General features: G+C 48.6%; 19 non-coding genes across 19 annotated transcripts; 14 read left to right on the forward strand and 5 right to left on the reverse strand.

Annotated features, from left to right (window-relative positions):
- The first annotated feature begins 3,079 nt into the window (after nt 1–3,079).
- On the forward strand, nt 3,080–3,152 carry trnai-gau. Its single transcript has one exon. It is a non-coding gene; the product is annotated as a tRNA-Ile (tRNA).
- Nucleotides 3,153–3,935: 783 nt separating this feature from the next.
- trnai-aau lies at nt 3,936–4,009 on the forward strand. The gene has a single exon. It is a non-coding gene; the product is annotated as a tRNA-Ile (tRNA).
- Nucleotides 4,010–4,644: 635 nt separating this feature from the next.
- Nucleotides 4,645–4,717, reverse strand: trnaa-agc. Its single transcript has one exon. It is a non-coding gene; the product is annotated as a tRNA-Ala (tRNA).
- A 171-nt stretch (nt 4,718–4,888) lies between these two features.
- trnaf-gaa lies at nt 4,889–4,961 on the forward strand. The gene has a single exon. It is a non-coding gene; the product is annotated as a tRNA-Phe (tRNA).
- Nucleotides 4,962–5,562: 601 nt separating this feature from the next.
- On the forward strand, nt 5,563–5,634 carry trnad-guc. The gene has a single exon. It is a non-coding gene; the product is annotated as a tRNA-Asp (tRNA).
- Nucleotides 5,635–6,090: 456 nt separating this feature from the next.
- Nucleotides 6,091–6,164, forward strand: trnai-aau. The gene has a single exon. It is a non-coding gene; the product is annotated as a tRNA-Ile (tRNA).
- Nucleotides 6,165–6,800: 636 nt separating this feature from the next.
- On the reverse strand, nt 6,801–6,873 carry trnaa-agc. Its single transcript has one exon. It is a non-coding gene; the product is annotated as a tRNA-Ala (tRNA).
- A 171-nt stretch (nt 6,874–7,044) lies between these two features.
- trnaf-gaa lies at nt 7,045–7,117 on the forward strand. The gene has a single exon. It is a non-coding gene; the product is annotated as a tRNA-Phe (tRNA).
- A 601-nt stretch (nt 7,118–7,718) lies between these two features.
- Nucleotides 7,719–7,790, forward strand: trnad-guc. The gene has a single exon. It is a non-coding gene; the product is annotated as a tRNA-Asp (tRNA).
- A 456-nt stretch (nt 7,791–8,246) lies between these two features.
- Nucleotides 8,247–8,320, forward strand: trnai-aau. The gene has a single exon. It is a non-coding gene; the product is annotated as a tRNA-Ile (tRNA).
- A 635-nt stretch (nt 8,321–8,955) lies between these two features.
- On the reverse strand, nt 8,956–9,028 carry trnaa-agc. Its single transcript has one exon. It is a non-coding gene; the product is annotated as a tRNA-Ala (tRNA).
- Nucleotides 9,029–9,199: 171 nt separating this feature from the next.
- Nucleotides 9,200–9,272, forward strand: trnaf-gaa. The gene has a single exon. It is a non-coding gene; the product is annotated as a tRNA-Phe (tRNA).
- A 601-nt stretch (nt 9,273–9,873) lies between these two features.
- On the forward strand, nt 9,874–9,945 carry trnad-guc. Its single transcript has one exon. It is a non-coding gene; the product is annotated as a tRNA-Asp (tRNA).
- A 456-nt stretch (nt 9,946–10,401) lies between these two features.
- On the forward strand, nt 10,402–10,475 carry trnai-aau. Its single transcript has one exon. It is a non-coding gene; the product is annotated as a tRNA-Ile (tRNA).
- A 635-nt stretch (nt 10,476–11,110) lies between these two features.
- Nucleotides 11,111–11,183, reverse strand: trnaa-agc. Its single transcript has one exon. It is a non-coding gene; the product is annotated as a tRNA-Ala (tRNA).
- A 171-nt stretch (nt 11,184–11,354) lies between these two features.
- Nucleotides 11,355–11,427, forward strand: trnaf-gaa. The gene has a single exon. It is a non-coding gene; the product is annotated as a tRNA-Phe (tRNA).
- Nucleotides 11,428–12,028: 601 nt separating this feature from the next.
- trnad-guc lies at nt 12,029–12,100 on the forward strand. The gene has a single exon. It is a non-coding gene; the product is annotated as a tRNA-Asp (tRNA).
- Nucleotides 12,101–12,556: 456 nt separating this feature from the next.
- trnai-aau lies at nt 12,557–12,630 on the forward strand. The gene has a single exon. It is a non-coding gene; the product is annotated as a tRNA-Ile (tRNA).
- Nucleotides 12,631–13,265: 635 nt separating this feature from the next.
- Nucleotides 13,266–13,338, reverse strand: trnaa-agc. Its single transcript has one exon. It is a non-coding gene; the product is annotated as a tRNA-Ala (tRNA).
- Nucleotides 13,339–13,342: the final 4 nt, after the last annotated feature.

Here is a 13,342-nt window from a genome sequence, read left to right on the forward strand (position 1 = left end):
TAAACAGTAAGAAATTAAAACAGGACAATACTGTATCTACCAAAAATGTGTATGTGCTGTAATTTAGCAATAAAATAAATTATTAGAAAATGGAAAACTCTGGCTCAAAATCTTACTGGCTACGAGAGGTTGGGGCTTTGTGAGGCAAGATTCAGTAAACACACATAAACTGAATGACCATCATTGTGAGCCAGGACCACCACTGTAGGGGTCCTGACCTTTGGAGAACAGGGTGAAAGAGGGCTAATAAAGTATGCCGTGAAACAGATGGACTACAGTCTGTAATTGTATAACTGCAAAGTGCTCTGATATGGTAAGTGGACCAGATAAAATGGACAAAGAGTAAATATACAAGGAGGCACAGTTAATGAAGTTGGTGTATAACTGCATGTTAATTCTGTGTGACAGACTAAAAGCCATTGTGGAGCTCATGGAATAATTTTAACCTTTATGCAACCATAGCTCACTCATGAAGAGGAATTCTTTAAAATGTAATCAAATGGTTAAGATGTAAACAAAGTCATTCAGAGGGGTTTTAATGTTAAATGCTCCATTCTAGAGAAATTTACAGAGTCAGAACTGTAGTGATAGGAACCAGATATCTGAAAATTTCCTTCCTCTAAAAGCTCCCTCACAGAAAGCTTACATCAGATGGTTATAAATGCACTGCTTGATGTCTGAGACTTTGATTTACAGTAGTTCTGAAATAAGGTTTTGACCTAAAAAGTATATATTTTTTTTAATCCATTCATAACGGAGGGCAGTGAAAGGCAAAATAGTCCCCAAAGAAAACTTTTCAGATCGACCACTATTTTACCATTATCAACTATACATATGAAAACTCAGACAACACATGTAGGTTCACTGGTGGTTTCGGATGGTGATGGCTATATTTGTGTGTGACCCCTGGTTTCTATTAACACCACTGTAAAGAAATCTCTACAATCATCCCTTTCATATTAAACCACTCTGAATGACTTTATTTGCACCTCAGTCACTGAATTACAGAGAGTTTTGGAAAATCAGTGGAATTACCCTTCAAGGAACACATTGTTTCACAAGAATTGTTCAATGCCTAAATTGCCTAATAATACTTATGTAATTGGTATTAATTGGCACGAATAAAGCAATATAAAACCAAATGCTTGCCTTTTGATAGCGCTCATGCCACTTTTTCTGCCTCGGGGCTGGCCTGTTCCCTGCCTCAGAGGGCCAAACGCCTGTATCAGCAAACTTCTTCAGTCTGGAAACCCACTCATCATCTCCCATAGCTCGATGCTTTTTTTTAGATTCCATTTTAAAAACCAAAGATGCAACGTTAATAAGTTGCTTGAAAAAATAGTTATCTGCCATTAAATTAATTATTATCGCTACACTTACAAACGCACTCAAATACGCTAGCAAGCACATAATCAGACACTGTTTGTGGCTAAATACAGTAATCTGTAGTATTACCAAAGATGCAACGTTAATAAAAAAAAAATCATAATCATGGGCAGAGTGGAGTTATCCGCCGTTAAATCATTTTATTGTTGCTACGCTTACAAACGCACTCAAACTAATACGCTAGCAAGAACATATTCAGAGACTGTTCTTGGCTAAATATAGTAATCTGTAATATTACCATAGCAAGCTAGCTAAGTTAGAAACATAAGCAACATCTAAACATATTGAAAATTAGTTAACGTACCTTGTCAAAAGCGAAGACAGCCGACTTACGCCGTTAGTTCGCGGTGATATCCACGTAAAAGGCAGCTCTTCCAAGCAAGAAAAAAAAAAACGCTTCAACTTTAAATATGAAGCCTAGGCAGCGGTTGCTATGGCGATGTGATTGGCAAGAAAAGGAGAGGCGTCAGAGATTTTTATTGATTTTATAGGTTAGAAATGGAACGAGCTTCGAGAGCGGAGCCGTTAGCCGTTGCTATGGCAACGGAAATAGCTGCGATTTGATTGGCAAATGTAACGACCACTGTTCGGTCATCAAAACAGTCGGACACAAGGGCTCGCTTTCCACTATATTTATTCTGAAACAGATTTTATAGTGTATTAATCTTCTCTTACCTTAGACGGCTGCAGACCTCACAAGCTGAGCATATAAAAATAAAATAAGAAGAAATGAGAAGTTTTTAATCCAACTTTGCTGCCGAGGGTGAGGGTTAGCTAGCTATTTAGTTAGCTACCATGGCTCAGTTAGCTGAAGCACAAGTCCGAGCAATAATTCGATAAAAATAGCATTTATAATCGAGAATATACTCTGACAAAATTACCACATGCTCATATAATGTGTTAGAACAATGTTTTAAGGTTTTTAACTCGATATGAACTGAATTAAATTCTATGTTAATGAAGAACTACAGCAGCTACACACTGGCCATCTGAGAGATCTCACTCGTCTGATGGGGGTACGGCAGCAGCATAGGGACATAGTCTGCAGCGATGTCACAGCAAGAGAAGCTCCCTAAAAATAATTGTAACCTTTTTTATGAAGATATAAATAACTTTTTATTATTGTTCTGAACCCTTTTTACGAAATTGGTGAAACTCAATATTTTACCAATTGTTTCATTTCAACTCTGTTACACAAGAAATGGAGAAGTGCAAAAGGTTTTCACTGGTGAGAAATAGGTGGCAAACTGAAGAGAAGATTTCATTGGTGAGAAATGGACAGGCCGCTGTGAGCTGCTTGGAGAGAAATGGAAGCGAGAATGGAGCAGGATTGAAAGGATGGGTTTTCTGAAAACAGATTTTGTGCTGTAGGGAGAGCTAATTCCCCTTGGCAGTGCCACAGAGTGCGCCGTCTCTAGGCAAGGGTGCCCATGGCTGGCAATCAAAGATGCCTACGACACCCCGACTGCACGGATAATATCATCAGGCATGTTCAGTGCACCTGCATGCTCTACTTGGCTTGCACAGCACAGATGCAGGCGTAAATGTAGCCTCTGCAGCCGAAATAGCTAAGTTGGGAGAGCGTTAGATTAAAGATCTAAAGGTCCGAGAATCATTCCTGGGGTTTGGCAGGGAACGTCAGCCCTAGCTTGGCTTGCACAGCAAAGACGCAGGCATAGAGGCAGCCTCCGCAGCTGAAATAGCTCAGTTGGGAGATCGTTGGACTGATGATCTAAAGGTCCCTGGTTCGATCCCGGGTTTCGGCAGGGACCATCAGACCTGTCTTTTTCGGGCACGGGTGCTGCCCTGGCGGTCGTGTGTTTAGATGCTAACTGCATTTCATTGGCACTGTACCTGTACTGTGCAGAAGGGCAATAAAGTTGCATCTAATCTAATTTAACGTATATGTTGGCACGTTAACGAGTGTCAGCGGGGCGAGCAAAACGCTGTAAGCGCGGAAGCGTAGCAAAGAAATCAGTGGCCGCAGTGAAATGTTCTGAAGCGTTCCGCACCGTGAAGCCCTCGTCTTGTCCTCATTATTATAGTGGACAGTATCTCCGCCTGTCACGCGGAAGACCGAGGTTCGATTCCCCGACGGGAAGAACGCTGGCTTTTGCCTTCAAATCCTTTTGAGCGGAAAATTGTGACCGGCCATCTTTCCCCAGGCACCACTGCTGTCATAGCGAAACACACTAAAAGCCACGCGTTGGTCCGAAAGCAAACCCTGGCCGACTGCTTACAAAGCAGCCCTGCCCCCCGCTATACCTTTGGGCTTTGATTTCTGTGTCTTGGCTTAGTAGTTGGCAAGGCACAAAAGAAACCAAATAGTGCAAATGCTTTTTGTGAAAAATTTGCTCCGCAAAGAACACACTGAAATTCAAACGTATTCCTCCAAGTATCGTCCTGTCTGGAAACAGGGCTCAAGCTGAGGAGCTCGCTGCAGTGCCCTTGCAGCCACCTTCACGCTGCCACGTTCTCTGGAAGTTCGACGGCGACGCAACACACGTGCTGCCACCGCCACACCTGCAGCCACGGGCAGCTAGGTGCCGGGCCGGTTAGCTCAGTTGGTTAGAGCGTGGTGCTAATAACGCCAAGGTCGCGGGTTCGATCCCCGTACGGGCCACTGACTTGTTTTTCTTGCTGTCATTCACGGTTACGGCGTTTAGTGGACGCTCTTATCCAGAGCAACTTGAAAAAGTGCTTTCTTGTCTACCCAGAGAATGTAGCCTAGCTGGCTAGCACAAATAGCTTAGCGTCTGAACTGCCTGCGAGCTCAGATAAGGCCAGATACAAAAGCCAGCGCTAATACCTAGGAAGAAGAATACACAGTTAAACATAGCATAAGCACAAAACAATGCCTTCCAATCAGTACTTAGGTCAGTGTTCGCTTAAGCACTTCAAAAAGAGATGGGTCTTCAGCTTGCGTTTGAGGACCGCCAGAGAGTCTGCTGTTCGGACAGCCAGTGGAAGTTCGTTCCACCACCCGGGCGCCAGGACAGAGAAGGGTCTTGATGCTTGTCTGCCATAAGCGATCAGCGATAAGAGCTGAAAACGGTCAGCTGGTCAGCCTGAATCACATCCATCTTTTTTTAGTTGTTGTTTGTGAAAGAACATGGCGTTCCACCCACAGTGGCCCTCATTTATTCTGCACGGGCCGGTAGCCTCTGGGGAGGGTGAACTCCAAGAAGGAAAAAGGAACATCTACAGCAGCTTTCCTAAACCTTGTCATCGGGAGGGATGCTGAAAAGGAGCCCACCCTGGAGAATGCGGGCATCGATCCCGCTACCTCTCGCATGCTAAGCGAGCGCTCTACCATTTGAGCTAATTCCCCTTCGCAGCACCAGAGAGGACGCCGTCTCCAGGCAACAGCGCCCCTGCCTGGTGATCAAAGATGCCTACGACACCCCGGCTGCATGCATACTATCATCGGGCATGTTCAGTGCACCTGCATGCTCTACTTGGCTTGCACAGCACAGATGCAGGCATAAAGGCAGCCTCCACAGCCGAAATAGCTCAGTTGGGAGAGTGTTAGACTGAAGATCTAAAGGTCCCTGGTTCGATCCCGGGTTTCGGCAGGGAAGGTCAGACCCGTCTTTTTCGGGCACGGGTGCCGCCCTGGCGGTCGGGAGCTGGTTCGTGGTGCCCTTACCTCCTTGGGTCACGGGAAGTCCATGGAGTTTTCGCTCTGGGCGTGGAATCCAGTGGTCCGAGTCGGACTCTCGGTGGAACCTGCCGTTGCTTCCAAGAAAAGAGGTGCGATGTTACCTACATTTGCATTCTCTCCACTCACTCTGTATATATGTCTGTTTTATTCATACTTGCATATCTGTATATATGTATGTTCATATGCTTTTTTTTTTTAACCGCTGTACCGTTCTTGATTGTACATAATGTAAGCACAGCATCACTTACCGCGGTTAATTTCCTGCACTTAAAACGTGAATAATACTGTATTTTGCACTTGTGTTTAGATGCTAACTGCATTTCATTGGCACTGTACCTGTACTGTGCAGAAGGGCAATAAAGTTGCATCTAATCTAATTTAACGTACATGTTGGCACGTTAACGAGTGTCAGCGGGGCGAGCGAAACGCTGTAAGCGCAGAAGCGTAGCAAAGAAATCAGTGGCCGCAGGGAAATGTTCTGAAGCGTTCCGCACCCCGAAGCCCTCGTCTTGTCCTCGTTAGTATAGTGGACAGTATCTCCGCCTGTCACGCGGAAGACCGGGGTTCGATTCCCCGACGGGGAGAGCGCTGGCTTTTGCAGGCCACGCCTTCAAATCCTTTTGAGCGGAAAATTGTGACCGGCCATCTTTCCCCAGGCACCACTGCTGTCATAGCGAAACACACTAAAAGCCACGCGTTGGTCCGAAAGCAAACCCGGGCCGACTGCTTACAAAGCAGCTATGCCCCCCGCTATACCTTTGGGCTTTGATTTCTGTGTCTTGGCTTAGTAGTTGGCAAGGCACAAAAGAAACCAAATAGTGCAAATGCTTTTTGTGAAAAATTTGCTCCGCAAAGAACACACTGAAATTCAAACGTATTCCTCCAAGTATCGTCCTGTCTGGAAACAGGGCTCAAGCTGAGGAGCTCGCTGCAGTGCCCTTGCAGCCACCTTCACGCTGCCACGTTCTCTGGAAGTTCGACGGCGACGCAACACACGTGCTGCCACCGCCACACCTGCAGCCACGGGCAGCTAGGTGCCGGGCCGGTTAGCTCAGTTGGTTAGAGCGTGGTGCTAATAACGCCAAGGTCGCGGGTTCGATCCCCGTACGGGCCACTGACTTGTTTTTCTTGCTGTCATTCACGGTTACGGCGTTTAGTGGACGCTCTTATCCAGAGCAACTTGAAAAAGTGCTTTCTTGTCTACCCAGAGAATGTAGCCTAGCTGGCTAGCACAAATAGCTTAGCGTCTGAACTGCCTGCGAGCTCAGATAAGGCCAGATACAAAAGCCAGCGCTAATACCTAGGAAGAAGAATACACAGTTAAACATAGCATAAGCACAAAACAATGCCTTCCAATCAGTACTTAGGGTCAGTGTTCGCTTAAGCACTTCAAAAAGAGATGGGTCTTCAGCTTGCGTTTGAGGACCGCCAGAGAGTCTGCTGTTCGGACAGCCAGTGGAAGTTCGTTCCACCACCCGGGCGCCAGGACAGAGAAGGGTCTTGATGCTTGTCTGCCATAAGCGATCAGCGATAAGAGCTGAAAACGGTCAGCTGGTCAGCCTGAATCACATCCATCTTTTTTTAGTTGTTGTTTGTGAAAGAACATGGCGTTCCACCCACAGTGGCCCTCATTTATTCTGCACGGGCCGGTAGCCTCTGGGGAGGGTGAACTCCAAGAAGGAAAAAGGAACATCTACAGCAGCTTTCCTAAACCTTGTCATCGGGAGGGATGCTGAAAAGGAGCCCACCCTGGAGAATGCGGGCATCGATCCCGCTACCTCTCGCATGCTAAGCGAGCGCTCTACCATTTGAGCTAATTCCCCTTCGCAGCACCAGAGAGGACGCCGTCTCCAGGCAACAGCGCCCCTGCCTGGTGATCAAAGATGCCTACGACACCCCGGCTGCATGCATACTATCATCGGGCATGTTCAGTGCACCTGCATGCTCTACTTGGCTTGCACAGCACAGATGCAGGCATAAAGGCAGCCTCCACAGCCGAAATAGCTCAGTTGGGAGAGCGTTAGACTGAAGATCTAAAGGTCCCTGGTTCGATCCCGGGTTTCGGCAGGGAAGGTCAGACCCGTCTTTTTCGGGCACGGGTGCCGCCCTGGCGGTCGGGAGCTGGTTCGTGGTGCCCTTACCTCCTTGGGTCACGGGAAGTCCATGGAGTTTTCGCTCTGGGCGTGGAATCCAGTGGTCCGAGTCGGACTCTCGGTGGAACCTGCCGTTGCTTCCAAGAAAAGAGGTGCGATGTTACCTACATTTGCATTCTCTCCACTCACTCTGTATATATGTCTGTTTTATTCATACTTGCATATCTGTATATATGTATGTTCATATGCTTTTTTTTTTTAACCTCTGTACCGTTCTTGATTGTACATAATGTAAGCACAGCATCACTTACCGCGGTTAATTTCCTGCACTTAAAACGTGAATAATACTGTATTTTGCACTTGTGTTTAGATGCTAACTGCATTTCATTGGCACTGTACCTGTACTGTGCAGAAGGGCAATAAAGTTGCATCTAATCTAATTTAACGTATATGTTGGCACGTTAACGAGTGTCAGCGGGGCGAGCGAAACGCTGTAAGCGCGGAAGCGTAGCAAAGAAATCAGTGGCCGCAGGGAAATGTTCTGAAGCGTTCCGCACCCCGAAGCCCTCGTCTTGTCCTCGTTAGTATAGTGGACAGTATCTCCGCCTGTCACGCGGAAGACCGGGGTTCGATTCCCCGACGGGGAGAGCGCTGGCTTTTGCAGGCCACGCCTTCAAATCCTTTTGAGCGGAAAATTGTGACCGGCCATCTTTCCCCAGGCACCACTGCTGTCATAGCGAAACACACTAAAAGCCACGCGTTGGTCCGAAAGCAAACCCGGGCCGACTGCTTACAAAGCAGCTATGCCCCCCGCTATACCTTTGGGCTTTGATTTCTGTGTCTTGGCTTAGTAGTTGGCAAGGCACAAAAGAAACCAAATAGTGCAAATGCTTTTTGTGAAAAATTTGCTCCGCAAAGAACACACTGAAATTCAAACGTATTCCTCCAAGTATCGTCCTGTCTGGAAACAGGGCTCAAGCTGAGGAGCTCGCTGCAGTGCCCTTGCAGCCACCTTCACGCTGCCACGTTCTCTGGAAGTTCGACGGCGACGCAACACACGTGCTGCCACCGCCACACCTGCAGCCACGGGCAGCTAGGTGCCGGGCCGGTTAGCTCAGTTGGTTAGAGCGTGGTGCTAATAACGCCAAGGTCGCGGGTTCGATCCCCGTACGGGCCACTGACTTGTTTTTCTTGCTGTCATTCACGGTTACGGCGTTTAGTGGACGCTCTTATCCAGAGCAACTTGAAAAAGTGCTTTCTTGTCTACCCAGAGAATGTAGCCTAGCTGGCTAGCACAAATAGCTTAGCGTCTGAACTGCCTGCGAGCTCAGATAAGGCCAGATACAAAAGCCAGCGCTAATACCTAGGAAGAAGAATACACAGTTAAACATAGCATAAGCACAAAACAATGCCTTCCAATCAGTACTTAGGTCAGTGTTCGCTTAAGCACTTCAAAAAGAGATGGGTCTTCAGCTTGCGTTTGAGGACCGCCAGAGAGTCTGCTGTTCGGACAGCCAGTGGAAGTTCGTTCCACCACCCGGGCGCCAGGACAGAGAAGGGTCTTGATGCTTGTCTGCCATAAGCGATCAGCGATAAGAGCTGAAAACGGTCAGCTGGTCAGCCTGAATCACATCCATCTTTTTTTAGTTGTTGTTTGTGAAAGAACATGGCGTTCCACCCACAGTGGCCCTCATTTATTCTGCACGGGCCGGTAGCCTCTGGGGAGGGTGAACTCCAAGAAGGAAAAAGGAACATCTACAGCAGCTTTCCTAAACCTTGTCATCGGGAGGGATGCTGAAAAGGAGCCCACCCTGGAGAATGCGGGCATCGATCCCGCTACCTCTCGCATGCTAAGCGAGCGCTCTACCATTTGAGCTAATTCCCCTTCGCAGCACCAGAGAGGACGCCGTCTCCAGGCAACAGCGCCCCTGCCTGGTGATCAAAGATGCCTACGACACCCCGGCTGCATGCATACTATCATCGGGCATGTTCAGTGCACCTGCATGCTCTACTTGGCTTGCACAGCACAGATGCAGGCATAAAGGCAGCCTCCGCAGCCGAAATAGCTCAGTTGGGAGAGCGTTAGACTGAAGATCTAAAGGTCCCTGGTTCGATCCCGGGTTTCGGCAGGGAAGGTCAGACCCGTCTTTTTCGGGCACGGGTGCCGCCCTGGCGGTCGGGAGCTGGTTCGTGGTGCCCTTACCTCCTTGGGTCACGGGAAGTCCATGGAGTTTTCGCTCTGGGCGTGGAATCCAGTGGTCCGAGTCGGACTCTCGGTGGAACCTGCCGTTGCTTCCAAGAAAAGAGGTGCGATGTTACCTACATTTGCATTCTCTCCACTCACTCTGTATATATGTCTGTTTTATTCATACTTGCATATCTGTATATATGTATGTTCATATGCTTTTTTTTTTTAACCTCTGTACCGTTCTTGATTGTACATAATGTAAGCACAGCATCACTTACCGCGGTTAATTTCCTGCACTTAAAACGTGAATAATACTGTATTTTGCACTTGTGTTTAGATGCTAACTGCATTTCATTGGCACTGTACCTGTACTGTGCAGAAGGGCAATAAAGTTGCATCTAATCTAATTTAACGTATATGTTGGCACGTTAACGAGTGTCAGCGGGGCGAGCGAAACGCTGTAAGCGCGGAAGCGTAGCAAAGAAATCAGTGGCCGCAGGGAAATGTTCTGAAGCGTTCCGCACCCCGAAGCCCTCGTCTTGTCCTCGTTAGTATAGTGGACAGTATCTCCGCCTGTCACGCGGAAGACCGGGGTTCGATTCCCCGACGGGGAGAGCGCTGGCTTTTGCAGGCCACGCCTTCAAATCCTTTTGAGCGGAAAATTGTGACCGGCCATCTTTCCCCAGGCACCACTGCTGTCATAGCGAAACACACTAAAAGCCACGCGTTGGTCCGAAAGCAAACCCGGGCCGACTGCTTACAAAGCAGCTATGCCCCCCGCTATACCTTTGGGCTTTGATTTCTGTGTCTTGGCTTAGTAGTTGGCAAGGCACAAAAGAAACCAAATAGTGCAAATGCTTTTTGTGAAAAATTTGCTCCGCAAAGAACACGCTGAAATTCAAACGTATTCCTCCAAGTATCGTCCTGTCTGGAAACAGGGCTCAAGCTGAGGAGCTCGCTGCAGTGCCCTTGCAGCCACCTTCACGCTGCCACGTTCTCTGGAAGTTCGACGGCGACGCAACACACGTGCTGCCACCGCCACACCTGCAGCCACGGGCAGCTAGGTGCCGGGCCGGTTAGCTCAGTTGGTTAGAGCGTGGTGCTAATAACGCCAAGGTCGCGGGTTCGATCCCCGTACGGGCCACTGACTTGTTTTTCTTGCTGTCGTTCGCGGTTACGGCGCTTAGTGGACGCTCTTATCCAGAGCAACTTGAAAAAGTGCTTTCTTGTCTACCCAGAGAATGTAGCCTAGCTGGCTAGCACAAATAGCTTAGCGTCTGAACTGCCTGCGAGCTCAGATAAGGCCAGATACAAAAGCCAGCGCTAATACCTAGGAAGAAGATTACACAGTTAAACATAGCATAAGCACAAAACAATGCCTTCCAATCAGTACTTAGGTCAGTGTTCGCTTAAGCACTTCAAAAAGAGATGGGTCTTCAGCTTGCGTTTGAGGACCGCCAGAGAGTCTGCTGTTCGGACAGCCAGTGGAAGTTCGTTCCACCACCCGGGCGCCAGGACAGAGAAGGGTCTTGATGCTTGTCTGCCATAAGCGATCAGCGATAAGAGCTGAAAACGGTCAGCTGGTCAGCCTGAATCACATCCATCTTTTTTTAGTTGTTGTTTGTGAAAGAACATGGCGTTCCACCCACAGTGGCCCTCATTTATTCTGCACGGGCCGGTAGCCTCTGGGGAGGGTGAACTCCAAGAAGGAAAAAGGAACATCTACAGCAGCTTTCCTAAACCTTGTCATCGGGAGGGATGCTGAAAAGGAGCCCACCCTGGAGAATGCGGGCATCGATCCCGCTACCTCTCGCATGCTAAGCGAGCGCTCTACCATTTGAGCTAATTCCCCTTCTCAGCACCTAAGAGGACGCCGTCTCCAGGCAAGAGCGCCCCTGCCTGGTGATCAAAGATGCCTACGACACCCCGGCTGCATGCATACTATCATCGGGCATGTTCAGTGCACCTGCATGCTCTACTTGGCTTGCACAGCACAGATGCAGGCATAAAGGCAGCCTCCGCAGCCGAAATAGCTCAGTTGGGAGAGCGTTAGACTGAAGATCTAAAGGTCCCTGGTTCGATCCCGGGTTTCGGCAGGGAAGGTCAGACCCGTCTTTTTCGGGCACGGGTGCCGCCCTGGCGGTCGGGAGCTGGTTCGTGGTGCCCTTACCTCCTTGGGTCACGGGAAGTCCATGGAGTTTTCGCTCTGGGCGTGGAATCCAGTGGTCCGAGTCGGACTCTCGGTGGAACCTGCCGTTGCTTCCAAGAAAAGAGGTGCGATGTTACCTACATTTGCATTCTCTCCACTCACTCTGTATATATGTCTGTTTTATTCATACTTGCATATCTGTATATATGTATGTTCATATGCTTTTTTTTTTTAACCTCTGTACCGTTCTTGATTGTACATAATGTAAGCACAGCATCACTTACCGCGGTTAATTTCCTGCACTTAAAACGTGAATAATACTGTATTTTGCACTTGTGTTTAGATGCTAACTGCATTTCATTGGCACTGTACCTGTACTGTGCAGAAGGGCAATAAAGTTGCATCTAATCTAATTTAACGTATATGTTGGCACGTTAACGAGTGTCAGCGGGGCGAGCGAAACGCTGTAAGCGCGGAAGCGTAGCAAAGAAATCAGTGGCCGCAGGGAAATGTTCTGAAGCGTTCCGCACCCCGAAGCCCTCGTCTTGTCCTCGTTAGTATAGTGGACAGTATCTCCGCCTGTCACGCGGAAGACCGGGGTTCGATTCCCCGACGGGGAGAGCGCTGGCTTTTGCAGGCCACGCCTTCAAATCCTTTTGAGCGGAAAATTGTGACCGGCCATCTTTCCCCAGGCACCACTGCTGTCATAGCGAAACACACTAAAAGCCACGCGTTGGTCCGAAAGCAAACCCGGGCCGACTGCTTACAAAGCAGCTATGCCCCCCGCTATACCTTTGGGCTTTGATTTCTGTGTCTTGGCTTAGTAGTTGGCAAGGCACAAAAGAAACCAAATAGTGCAAATGCTTTTTGTGAAAAATTTGCTCCGCAAAGAACACACTGAAATTCAAACGTATTCCTCCAAGTATCGTCCTGTCTGGAAACAGGGCTCAAGCTGAGGAGCTCGCTGCAGTGCCCTTGCAGCCACCTTCACGCTGCCACGTTCTCTGGAAGTTCGACGGCGACGCAACACACGTGCTGCCACCGCCACACCTGCAGCCACGGGCAGCTAGGTGCCGGGCCGGTTAGCTCAGTTGGTTAGAGCGTGGTGCTAATAACGCCAAGGTCGCGGGTTCGATCCCCGTACGGGCCACTGACTTGTTTTTCTTGCTGTCATTCACGGTTACGGCGTTTAGTGGACGCTCTTATCCAGAGCAACTTGAAAAAGTGCTTTCTTGTCTACCCAGAGAATGTAGCCTAGCTGGCTAGCACAAATAGCTTAGCGTCTGAACTGCCTGCGAGCTCAGATAAGGCCAGATACAAAAGCCAGCGCTAATACCTAGGAAGAAGAATACACAGTTAAACATAGCATAAGCACAAAACAATGCCTTCCAATCAGTACTTAGGTCAGTGTTCGCTTAAGCACTTCAAAAAGAGATGGGTCTTCAGCTTGCGTTTGAGGACCGCCAGAGAGTCTGCTGTTCGGACAGCCAGTGGAAGTTCGTTCCACCACCCGGGCGCCAGGACAGAGAAGGGTCTTGATGCTTGTCTGCCATAAGCGATCAGCGATAAGAGCTGAAAACGGTCAGCTGGTCAGCCTGAATCACATCCATCTTTTTTTAGTTGTTGTTTGTGAAAGAACATGGCGTTCCACCCACAGTGGCCCTCATTTATTCTGCACGGGCCGGTAGCCTCTGGGGAGGGTGAACTCCAAGAAGGAAAAAGGAACATCTACAGCAGCTTTCCTAAACCTTGTCATCGGGAGGGATGCTGAAAAGGAGCCCACCCTGGAGAATGCGGGCATCGATCCCGCTACCTCTCGCATGCTAAGCGAGCGCTCTACCATTTGAGCTAATTCCCCTTCG

This window comes from Colossoma macropomum, unplaced genomic scaffold (genome assembly GCF_904425465.1).
Source record: "Colossoma macropomum unplaced genomic scaffold, Colossoma_macropomum, whole genome shotgun sequence".
In the NCBI taxonomy this organism is placed as follows: Eukaryota; Metazoa; Chordata; class Actinopteri; order Characiformes; family Serrasalmidae; genus Colossoma; species Colossoma macropomum.